Source organism: Macaca thibetana, chromosome Y (assembly GCF_024542745.1).
Source record: "Macaca thibetana thibetana isolate TM-01 chromosome Y, ASM2454274v1, whole genome shotgun sequence".
NCBI lineage: Eukaryota > Metazoa > Chordata > Mammalia > Primates > Cercopithecidae > Macaca > Macaca thibetana.
Window position 1 is genome coordinate 3410950 of NC_065599.1, and position 12527 is coordinate 3423476.

Below are 12527 nucleotides of genomic sequence, written 5' to 3' on the forward strand. Positions count from 1 at the left end.
ACAGTGATGCAATCCATGAGCAAAATATCATGTGAAGTTTATTACCCAAGTGATGACACAAATAATTGTGATCATGGTTACTGAGCTCACTAGGTATGAATTGTAATGAAGAAAATCTTTGCCAACTAAAATCGAAGTTTAGAATAACTAAGAAAAAGTAATTGAGAAAATAGTGAAGTATATAGTATGTATTAACCTTTCTCTAGATTTTCTGTGTGTGCACATCTATTCTTTTTTTGCCATCCTAATTTAGGCCATCATTTGATTTATGCCAGACTACTTGGAAGTCAGTTATTACTCTTTTCTAACTCCAATTCCTTCTTTTTCCCTTGCCTGCTGCAATGGTTTTGAATATATAAACATATGTGTGTGAATTAGCCAATGTTGACTGTGGACTTAGAAACCATAAAATCATGAGGGCGCACCCTCATGGCTGGATTGATAGATTATCTGAAGAATAGGTTAGTTGTTGTGTGAGTGGGCTTTGGAACAAAGGATGAGTTTGGCCCTGATTTTCTTTTTATCACATGTCCTTTACTATATGATACCCTCCTGCCATGTTGCAACATAGAAAGAAAATCTCATCAGATGCAGCCCCTTGGACTTCCCAGTCTTCAGCATAATGAGCAAAATAAGTCGTTTTACAAATTACCCAGTCAGTGGTATTGTGTTGTTGCAGCAGCAAATGGACTAAAACACTCTATTATTTCTTCCTCTTTAGATAACTAAATAAACTAACTTACAAAGGGTCATGTCAAAAAGCCCATGTATTTTTTTAAAATGCAGTACAATAGCCTGCCACTGAAACAAAGCCCCATTTTACTCTTAACCATGTTTTTAGAAATAAAGGGGAAACAAGCATAAAGGTCAACATGTAATTTTACTGTTCAGTAAGAGAATTGCAGGAATTTTTAATGTTTTTGTTAATGTAAATTTCAGTCTCTGTTGTCATGCATACTCTGGTACTCTTTTGGTGGAAGATCATTTGTAACTAGGGTGATATTTGTCCAGTAAAGATGGTTGAAGAGTTGGCCTGTAACGAAAGGCAACTGATGTATCAGCTATCGTAGTCATTCACAATCATGGGTTGCCTGCTGGTAGCAGGTTAGAGTAAGGAGCCTCATTGGCTGATAATTCAGGATATCTGTATGGAAAAGTAGATGGTTTCACTATCAGCCCCGAAAAAGTGAGATACAATGTAGTATTGAGAAGCTGTGGTTGTAACAAAATTCACAGTGTGGCCATTTGCTTACATGTCACTGCTATGAGAATGCATATGAATATGCATCAACTGATTTAAAATAGCATGTTGATCTGTTCTAATTTGTCCTGATTGTCCAATTCAGTTTGAAATGGAAGAGGAGAGAAACCACTTCTAACTGGGTCAGGTGAACCAGCAATTCCCGGATTGACAGAAGATTTCCTTGTTAGAGTCATATTTAAATTCGTAGATGTTGAAAATGAACTTTCTCCACTAGTTTCAGCAGCTAAGACAGAATTATGTTTGTCTTTGTTAGCCCCTGCTCTAAAGTGCTTTTTGAAATATTCAGTGAAGTAGATACAAGAGAAGCATTTTTAATCCTAATTCTTCTTGTCTTTCTTATTAAAAGTTGGAGACAGCCACATTTGAAATTTGGATGATAATACAACTTTAAAACCAAGGAGAAGGTAATTCACTGCCATTTTAAACCAAGAGACAAGTAATAATAACAAACATAACACATAAAATATCACTCAATATCATCAAATAATGAATGAACATTGGTTACTATCTTTAAGAACAGGCTTGTTGGGAAAAAAACACTCAAGTTTTGAAGCCCTCAAGTGAAAACATGTTATACATTAATAGTAACATTTCACTAAGTGACTTTGGTATCTTTTTTTGGAGTTCACTGGTAAGATTCAAAGAACTCAAACAAATTTACAAGAAAAAAACAAACAACCCCATCAAAAAGTGGGCAAAGGATATGAACAGACATTTCTCAAAAGAAAACATTCATACAGCCAACAGACACACGAAAAAATGCTCATCATCACTGGCCATCAGAGAAATGCAAATCAAAACCGCAATGAGACACCATCTCACACCAGTTAGAATGGCGATCATTCAAAAGTCAGGAAACAATAGGTGCTGGAGAGGATGTGGAGAAATAGGAACACTTTTACACTGTTGGTGGGATTGTAAACTAGTTCAACCATTATGGAAAACAGTATGACTATTCCTTAAGGATCTAGAACTAGATGTACCATATGACCCAGCCATCCCATTGCTGGGTATATACCCAGAGGATTATAAATCATGCTGCTATAAAGACACATGCACACGTATGTTTATTGCGGCACTATTCACAATAGCAAAGACTTGGAATCAACCCAAATGTCCATCAGTGACAGACTGGATTAAGAAAATGTGGCACATATACACCATGGAATACTATGCAGTCATAAAAAAGGATGAGTTTGTGTCCTTTGTAGGGACATGGATGCAGCTGGAAACCATCATTCTCAGCAAACTATCACAAGAACAGAAAACCAAACACCGCATGTTCTCACTCATAGGTGGGAACTGAACAATGAGATCACTTGGACTCGGGAAGGGGAACATCACACACCAGGGCCTATCATGGGGAGGGGGGCGGGGGGAGGGATTGCATTGGGAGTTATACCTGATGTAAATGATGAGTTGATGGGTGCTGACGAGTTGATGGGTGCAGCACACCAACATGGCACAAGTATACATATGTAACAAACCTGCACGTTACGCACATGTACCCTAGAACTTAAAGTATAATAATAATAATAATAATAATAATAAAGTTGTTAGCAAAATTTCTTAAAACACTGAAAGTTTAGTGCTCAACCTGCAGTCAATAATTTCAAAAAATTAAATAATTTTTACCTTAATATTTTATGTAATTTTTAAAAGTTGATCTTACTGCATGTATTAACATAGTTACTGATGTACAAAATGAAATTACATATATACTCTATTTAAAGTGGTAACCAAAATATTTTGAATACCTTGCTTAAAACAGAAATTTTTTCTTCTGCCAGAAAGTTGACTAGAAAAGCAGATCTTTGAAAATTCTGTCGAATTGTACTAAATCCATAAAGGTTGAGCTGTAGAACTAAGCTTTTCATACTATCAGTTTCAAATATTCTGTAAGGGGCCTTTGTTTACAAAATTTCTTTCTTGAAGAGTTCTTCATTAATCACTATACAAGTTTCATTCTTATCCCATGAATTAGACTTGAATTAGTCACTTTCAACTATTTTCCAAAGTTTACTGGGAAAAGTCAGAGAAAGAAAATCATTATCTTTATCTGACTCAGAGTCACAAAGTGTAACGTGGCCTTTTTATCAAGGATCCTTGTGGCAAAACCTGAAAATCATTTCTTCAATCTTTGTGCTCAAGGCTGAGTCCCCAGGGATTATGTGTTCACGCAATGGAGACCTAGTGGAGGCTTCTGAACCAGTTGATTCATCTTTGGGAGAAACATCTTGAGTTTCTGAAGAAACATGTGCCATCTCAAATAAGTAATTATTAGCTACTTTTCCAGCCTGCATGTGTTTCAAGACTGCAGCTTCAAATGCTGCTTCAGTAGGTCTACTCAGGTAAAGTAATCTAGACCATCACAGGGGTTTCCAACCTGAGTAGCAATGGCATCACAAGAGGACTTTGGTCACCTAGTAACAAACATACACATTTGGCCAAGAGTGTTTACTTCCCAGTCTTAGAAATGTATCTTGTGAAAATAAAATACAGAATGATTACTTACACAGTATATTCTGCAAAAATTTCATACCTGCAGAATCTTTTAAATAAATAAGGAGGGCCGGACATGGTAGCTCACACCTGTAATCCCAGAACTTTGGGAGGCCGGGGCAGGCAGATCATGAGGTTAGGAGTTCGCAACCAGCCTGACCAACATGGTGACAACCTGTCTCTGCTAAGAATACAAAACTTAGCTGGGCGTGGTCCATGTTCCTGTAGTCCCAGGTACTTGGGAGGCTGAGGCAGGAGAATTGCTTGAACTCAGGAGGGGGAGTTTGCAATGAGCCAAGGCTGCACCACTGCACTCCAGCCTGGGCAACAGAGTGAGACTCCATCTCAAAAAAATAAAAAATAAATAAGGAAATAAATAATATCCTCAGTCCCTGAAGTAAACATAACTTTCTCTTTGACACACACAGTCTTACTAGATTGGTGCAAGGAGCCTAGGGCCTGGTAATTGGACAATGCAAAAATAAAAATAAAAATGAATGATTTTAAAAGCTCTCTGTTTGGTGTGTTGGATTAAAAACTCATGCAGTGTAAAACTGCATTATGCATATGGTAAAAAGACATGGTCATAGAGATAAAAGGTAAGTTAATGGTTGTCAGGGGCTGGGGAATAGAAAGAACTGTTAAGTAGATGTGAGATTTCCTGTTTGATGATAGAAATGTTTGAATAATACAATTTTGAATAACATAATTTTATATTATGTGAAACTTAAAAAATTAAGATAAAATCAAATATGAATAAAACTGATTAGATTTCAGAACAAAAGGTTATCCATGTATATATCTATTCAAAACATTTTTTATTCATATCAGTAGAATAAATAATACTTTCATTTGGTATGTCTGTAAATATCTGACATGTTAATTATGTAAGATTTTGAAAGCAGGTGACCTACTGATAAGGACATCCCGAAGAGTGGGAGATTTTAAAATACAATAATAACAAGAAAGTGTTTTAAGTACATTTGTATGTGTGTCTAAGCAGAAAATTTTATTGTTTGGTTCCAAGAGCCAAATATCTATTTTAAAAAGATTTCTTAAGGAATAAACTTTGTGTCTTGCAACATAAAGTTATCATTATAATACAGGACTCAAATTTTTGAAGTAATCTTAGTATTGAATAAAATATTTCTTCTCTTTGAAAAATAATCATGCCCCATTTACAATAAGAATTTTTATATGTTCATGGTTGTGATGTAGTATATTAAAATACGAACTCCTTGGCTTTGGTAACTGTTGAATATGTATAGCAAAAAGAAATAATGAGTTTGATATTTCTCATACTGTAGGAGGCAGTTCTCTCATACTGGAAAGAGGTGTCATTGTTAGAAGGTTGTCTTAGTTTAATACAATTTAGGTTTTGGGGGTGTTTTTGTTTAGTTCAAAATTTTCCGTATTAATAGTAAGTAACAAAAATGTCCAGATCAAAAAACTCTTTGTGAAAATAAAACAGGTGCTCCTACCAAATGTGGTTCATCAATTTTGACAGTATTTTCATTTAAAAGAATGCAAAATTAAAATATTTTTAATTGTTTGCTTTCTGGGGAATTTTCATTCTGCTCTATCTGAAGGGAGTGCAGATTTCTTTTGTGATGGGAGAGGATGAATGGCTACTGACAGCAGCAAAAGATGGGCCGTGTGTGTGAAGAAAAGAGGGAGTTAATGGGAGAATCAGAAAAAAATCACCTTAAATGTAGGACAATCTAAGTCAAATCGTGACTGAGCATTTTGGGGAGCTAAGATGGGTGACTGTGTAGGGAGGAAGAATGCCTTGGTGTTTTCAGGGGGAAGATGGCCCAGCTAGAGCAGTCACCTGACTCCAAACTGAAAGCCTAACTTTAGTCATCAAAAGGCAAGAAAATAAGCAATTTTATCTGAAAAACATAAATATAAAATTGTCTGTATCCACTTAGCTATGTAAAAGAGTAAGATGTCTGTGAGAGCTCTCAGATCTCTTTAGTGGCAGCCTGTGATACACATTATTTTCTTGTTAAATGTGTATGTAATTTCACAATAAATTTGTTTTCCTTTTCTCTCATCTTTGTGAAGAGGTTGTCTGGGTTGGGAGTAGATTTTAGTTTGGATTCTATTTTTCTATGGAGAAGGCTCAGTGGATCTGAGGAAAAAAAGTAGGAAGAACAGGCTGGGCGCAGTGGCTTATGCCTGTAATCCCAGCACTTTGGGAGGTTGAGGTGGGTGGACCACCTGAGGTCAGGAGTTCGAGACCAGCCTGGCTAATATGGTGAAATCCTGTCTCTACTAAAAATACAAAAAAAGCCAGGAGTGGTTGCTCATGCCTGTAATCCCAGAACTTCGGGAGGCCGAGGCAGGCAGATCACCTGAGGTCAGGAGTTGGAAACCAGTCTGACCAACATGGAGAAACCCCATCTCTACTAAAAAGACAAAATTAGTTGGCTGTGGTGGCAAATGCCTGTTATTCCAGCTACTCAGGAGGCTGAGGCAGGAGAATCACTTGAACCCCGGAGGCTAAGGTCGTGGTGAGTCAAGGTTGTGCCATTGCACTCCAGCCTGGGCACCAAGAGTGAAACTGTGTCAAAAAAAAAAAAAAGTTGAAGAACAGGATGTGGACAATGGGAATGGGAAATTGTAAAGAACGTAGTGTTGAAAACAAGACCAGAAATGGTGCTGTTAAAGAGGTGAACAAAATCATTTACTTTTAGAGCAAGTTTCAATATTGTGAGGGTGACAAATAGAAAAGGTAGGTGGGGGCAGCCCTCAACCATTTCAAATCAGCTACTTCAGCCTACCTTGACCTCTTCGTATTTCAGCTGGGAATCTTAACATATATCCCTTGATACCAGGGGTTGCTTTTCCCAAGTCTTGAGCCTAGAAACTCCCTCTCTTGATTCTGATTTTCAGAGAAGAAAAGCAGCTGCTTAGCATTTAGGTGGGACAGTGGTTAATTGTTACTAATATATTACAAATTTCAGCATGGTGTTAAATATCAGAAGGAGAAAATGCTTCCTATTTAAGTGAAATCTCAAACTGGCAGAAATCTACCATATTCTTTGTTATTCAGATACAGTGAGGTACTGGCTAAGTGAGTACAATAAACAAGTTCACTTAATTACAAACACATGCCTAAATTCCATTGTTTGGTGACTTGACTTTACTTTCACTTTCTACCTTCAATTTTAAACTCTGGAAGATCCACTTCTAAACTCTGTAGCCCTTTTGTATGTTCATATCTGGTAGCTGCAACTTGTTTATCTTCTTTCTGCTTTTCTTACTCACTTACTCTACTTACTAGGTATTTAACAATTGTCTTTAAAAGTAACATCCTTTCTTGCTTAAAATGTTATCCCTAGTGGACATTATTTGGAGAAAAAACATTTTTACGGCACCTCTAGATAAGTAATTATATCATCTGCACATGATTCCCATATTTTCTTACATGCCTGTTCCTCATAGGTGGAAAAGGGTACTTCATTGTACTCTTCTCTCTTTATTTGCAAGAGTGTTTTTTTCTATCCCATCCCTTTAAATGACACATTGTCCCTCTTTTTGTCACATTGAATTAATTAGGTCAGATGCTATTTTTCTCATCTATTCATTTGAAGAATATTTCCTTTCATATTGCTTCCAGGGCCTGTTTGCAAGCAACAAATTGCTTTTTGTTATTGTTCTTTTCTTTTCTTTTCTTTTTCAACTATTTGTCTCATCACTCCAAGAAGCAAGAATTAGTTCTCATCATTAAGATCCCTTCAAGATTTCATTCACTTGTTTCTGCAGACTTGAATTATCATCACCTGGACCTGTTGTTACATCAGGAATCTCTAATTTCTAATGTTCTAATTTGGACACTCTGTTACCTGTCAGTTTGAATTTTTACATTTAAAGAAAACGTTTTAGTACTTGAGTACCCTAAAGTTTCATCTTTTGAATTGGTGTGAGATTTATTATTATTGATCTCTCCATTGATGAAGAAAATTAAGCAATACGTAAACTATATTCTTTTTGTAATTTATGTTTTCTGAATGTTCCACAGTAAATGTTTACTACTCTTGTGATACTGCAAATTGCCAATCAGATATATTTTAAAGTGACAAATTTACCCTGTTCATCATATTATGTATATCACACAGCTCAAAAGTAGGTATTTAAGTTCATTTTAAATGTTTTTCCCAAAAATTCTGCTTCTACCACTTTTCCAAGCTCTACCAGATAGACATTTAAGAACTGACCAAGGAAATCTCTTTTCTCATATTTCACTGTCAAATACTCTTAATTAGTGAGTCCTGTCAATTCTGTGTTTCTAAGAAATGATGATGGTGGTTATGATGATGATGATGATATCAATAGAAACACCTTTCCAAATTTGAGTATGTACTACAAACTCTTCTGCCTGCTGCCGATGTGTTACTTTCTCTACACTGCTACCTCCTCAGAAAGATTCTAATAATGTAATTATTACACAGATGTGGAAACCATAGCTTTATGAGGTTTTAATTATATAATTCAAGGAAATGACAGGATTCTGGCAGTGTGGTAGCTCATGCTTGTAATCCCAACACTGGAAGGCTAAGGGAAGTGGATCATTTGAGCTTGAGTTTGAGACCGGGAAGATGGTGAAACCCCATATCCTCAAAAAACACAAAAATTAGCTGCACATGGTGGCATGCACCTGTGGTCCGAGCTACTTGGGAAGCCAAAGAAGGAGGATCACCTGAGCCCTAGAGGTTGAGGCTTCAGTGAGTCTAGGTCACGCTACTGCACTCCAACCTGGGTGACAAGGCAGACCATGTCTTAAAAAATAAACAAATAAATACCCACCAAAACCACAAACAAATAAAGCAAGCATAATAAACTAGTTGATATGCTTGTTAGCAATGTGGACATTTATTTTATAGTTAAAATAAAAAATAGAAAGAAGTGACACTATTCTAATTCAGAAAGTCTTGTTCCAGAGTTTCTACTCCTAACCAGAACAACTTGAGCATCAGTTGATATTTTCCATTTTTTACTCTACTTTGTCTGATATTAATATAGCCATTCTTGCTGTCTTATCACTAGGGTTAGTAGTGCATATCTTTATTCCATCTCTTACCTAGTAATTGTGTCTTTATGTCAAATGTGTGTTTCCAGCAGGCAACATATAACTGGATTTTACTATTTTTATTTCTCTCATAGGATCTACCTTATAGTTGTGGTATATAAGCCATTTACAGTTAATGTGCTCATTGATGAAGCTTTCTGTTTGCCCCATGTGTTATTTGTTCCATTTTCTCTTATATGTCTTCTTTTCTATTATTTAAGTTTTTTGATTTTTTTTTAAATTTCCTGTTATGGCCTTTGTTGATTTCTTAGCTGTTACTGTTATTTTAGTTCTTGCTTTAAGATTTGAAGTGTACATCTCAAACTTACCACAACCTACCTTGAAGAGATATTATACTTCTTTATGGACAATATTAAAATAAACACTAAAATAACATGTACCATTCTCCCCTCATAGCCTCTGTGCTACATGCATTTTTTAAAAATTACATAACCACAGTATTTTATTATGTCAACTGTCAATTGCATTTTTAAAAGATTTGATTGAAGAAAAAAGTCTAAAATTTACACACAAAATTGCCACTTTCAGTTTTGGACATTTTATAAGACCTACTATATCTTTGTGTCACCTATCATAGCCATTTGATAAATTAATTTGTAGATACAGTAAGAAGGTCAGGTATTTATTATAAAGTTTTTAATAATGATTTTAAAATTTCTTATAATTATTAGGTGGCAAACAATAATAAAAATAAATGCCCAGAATAAGTATGTTATAAAAATAATCTCTAACTGTGTGTAACAGCTATAGCATAGTTCGTTTGAACTGAAATTCACATAAAATATCATATTGAAGTCCAAAAAAACTAAAAATTCAGTGTAAATTCAATTTATATAACATTGAAGCACTAGGTTTCCTAGATACCTGCTGCCTACAGAGTTAGAATCTAATTCTCTCTGATTATTCTTGTAACAAAATCTTTTGAAATTCTAAATTCTGAAGCAGAACATACCAGTGAAACTCCCTACCACTGCCTCTTGTATTAGCATCAAGGGAGAGAGAAAAAATAAGGTAAAAAAACAGTCTGCTGTGTTTTTTTTTTACCTTCCAAATCTTGCTGAGTATTACTATTCAACAAATGAAAAAAAAATTCTGATCAGTTGTACCTGTTTATTGCCAATATACCTGGAAAGCAAATTCACTTTTTCTACAAAACTGCAGCTGTTTCCAGGTACTTAAACACAGTAACCAATAAAAATACTACTTATAATTAGGCCCTGGATTTTTGAGATTTTTTTTAATCTGCCATAGTACTCTTAAGATAATGTGTTAGAATTATTTAAGTATTCTTTCTATTGATTTTTTTTTAAGTGTGGTTGTACTGTCATAAATAGAGTTTTCTAGAAGGAAAGCAAGTAAAGTTGCTTAACAGCTTTGATATATATATATTTTTCAGTTAAGGTCAATGCTATCATAGAAAACTACATTTTATTTTTAAATTGTGGGTTGAAAGTCTAATCTGTGACTCTTAAACTTGAAGATATTGCTTAATATTATTAGTCTTAAACTTGAGCATCAGATGATATCAGAGTTGAATACTAACTTTATATAACATCTTTATATAATATCTAACATCTTTATATAATATTCTAACATCTTTATATAATATTTCCATTTACTTGAAATCTATGTCGGTCATATATCTTATTTGTCTTAGTCATAATTGTTTTGTGGATGACAATAGTTTGTGTTTTAGTTTTAAAACACACACAAAAAAGATATTCTATCACAAAAGAGGGGTATTCATGAAGGAGTTATAACTTACAAGAGATTGTGAAAAAGTCATCCTATTTCTAACATCTGTTAGGTTTGCTTTCTCACCTATAACTGTGCATGACATTTCAGGGGTAACATCAAATCTTTTTATAATAATAGATATATTATTGACCTGTCACCACAATTCTTTCCTGATTACTCTGTCATTTCTTAGATATTATGCAAGTATTTTTTTAAGTAAAGATGGTAAGTGATTGAATGAAAGAATGGTCTCAGTATTAGGTACCGGAGAGGGATGTCAATGACATGGTGTACTGGGAAGTGTCAGGCCTTCATGCCTTCACAGAGATCGTGAATTAACAACAGTATTTGGACCACAATACCTTTTTGAGAGCTCCAGAGACCAGCTGAGAATCTATAGCACCCAGGTCCATGTTAAATGTGAAGAAATTCAGCCAAATGAGTATGAACATTCATGTCATTTTGCATGTCAGTCTGTTTTCATTTCTCTATGCTGCATAGTGTGGCAGAAACAGGAGGAACACTTCCCTGCCAAGACTCCTCATTCAGTTTAACTCCCTGGGATTCTTTCAATTATACATACTAATAGTCTATTTCTTTTTTATTGCTGAGTAGCAACCCATGGTATAAATGTACCACAACTTGTTTGAACATTCACAATTGAAGAACACAAGGGATGGTTTTTAGTTGCCATATACCTTCATGTACAGTTTTTTTTGCATAAGTTTTATTTTCTCTAGGATAACTGCACTCAGTTGCAAGGTTATCTGACAGCTGCATGGCAAACAGTTTTGGACTGACCCTACCATTTTACCTGCCACTGAGCAATGCATGAGTGGCCTATTATTTCTGCATCTTCAGCAGCATTTAGTGTTGTCATTACTTGTTAAAATTGTAGATGTTTTAATAGACGCAGTGATGTAGCTAATAATGTTCAATGGCTTTTTATGCATTTATTTCACACAGTTATATCCTTCTTGATGAAATGGCTTTGTGCCCTTTGTTCATTTGCTAATTTTTACCTAAGTATAGTAATCGGGTACACATTTCATAAATGCTTTCTTGCATCTGCACATTGGCTTTTTAGTCTCTTCATGAGTTATTTCACAGAGCAGAAGTTTTAAATTTTGATTTGATCTAATTTATCAGATTTTTTTCATGGCTTGTATTTTTGGTATCAAATCCAGTAACTCTTTGCCACCCCTAAAAGGGTTGAATTTTATTTATTATTTTTTAAAGTTTCATGAAAAGTGTTATGATTTCCTACTGCATTCAAGTTCATGAGCCATTTTGAGTTAATTTCTGTAGGGTGAAGTTTATGTTAAGGCTATTTTTCCTTAACCTGTGGATGTCCACATACCCCAGGACCATTTGTTAAAATGCTATTTTTCCTCCACTGATTTGTATTTGCCAGCTTTGTGACATATTGCGTTATGTCCAAATCAGTGTGACTCTATTTCTGGGCTTTCTCTTCGGCTCCATTTTTACATGAATCTATCCCTAAGCAAATACCACACTGTCATGATTACGTTAGCTGTGTAATACATCTTTAAAATATTGTTGGTAGATTCCTCCCATAATATACACTTCTTTTTCAAAATTGTCTTAGCTGTCCAAGGATGAGAGTTTGCTTTGTCTGCAAAAAATCTTGCTGAGATTTTGATAGGAATTTCACCAAATACATTGATCAAGCTTGGGAAGAGTAACACAAGATATTGAGTCTTCTGATCCATTAACACAATGAATCCTTCTTTATTACTACTTTGATTTCTTTTTTTTTGTTTTTTTTGTTTTTTGTTTTTTTTTTGAGACAGAGTCTCCCTCTGTCGCCCAGGCTGGAGTGCAGTGGCCGGATCTCAGCTCACTGCAAGCTCTGCCTCTCGGGTTCCCGCCATTCTGCTGCCTCAGCCTCCCGAGTAGCTGGGACTA

The 12527-nt window shown here is 35.1% G+C and overlaps 1 protein-coding gene and 1 pseudogene across 2 annotated transcripts in view; one reads left to right on the forward strand and one right to left on the reverse strand.

The window, feature by feature from the left end:
• Nucleotides 1–981: 981 nt before the first annotated feature.
• On the reverse strand, nt 982–3528 carry LOC126947215 (heat shock transcription factor, Y-linked-like; annotated as a pseudogene).
• Nucleotides 3529–9779: 6251 nt separating this feature from the next.
• The window catches only part of XKR3 (XK related 3), a 44382-nt gene continuing 41634 nt past the window's right edge, over nt 9780–12527 (forward strand). Inside the window, exon 1 of one of the 2 annotated variants that reach the window (XM_050777896.1) lies at nt 9780–9872. The gene's annotated coding sequence lies outside the window, so the exon portion shown is untranslated. Of the gene's footprint in view, nt 9873–9896; nt 10033–12527 lie in introns of those variants that run through there. The other variant, XM_050777895.1, reaches the window with a different exon arrangement.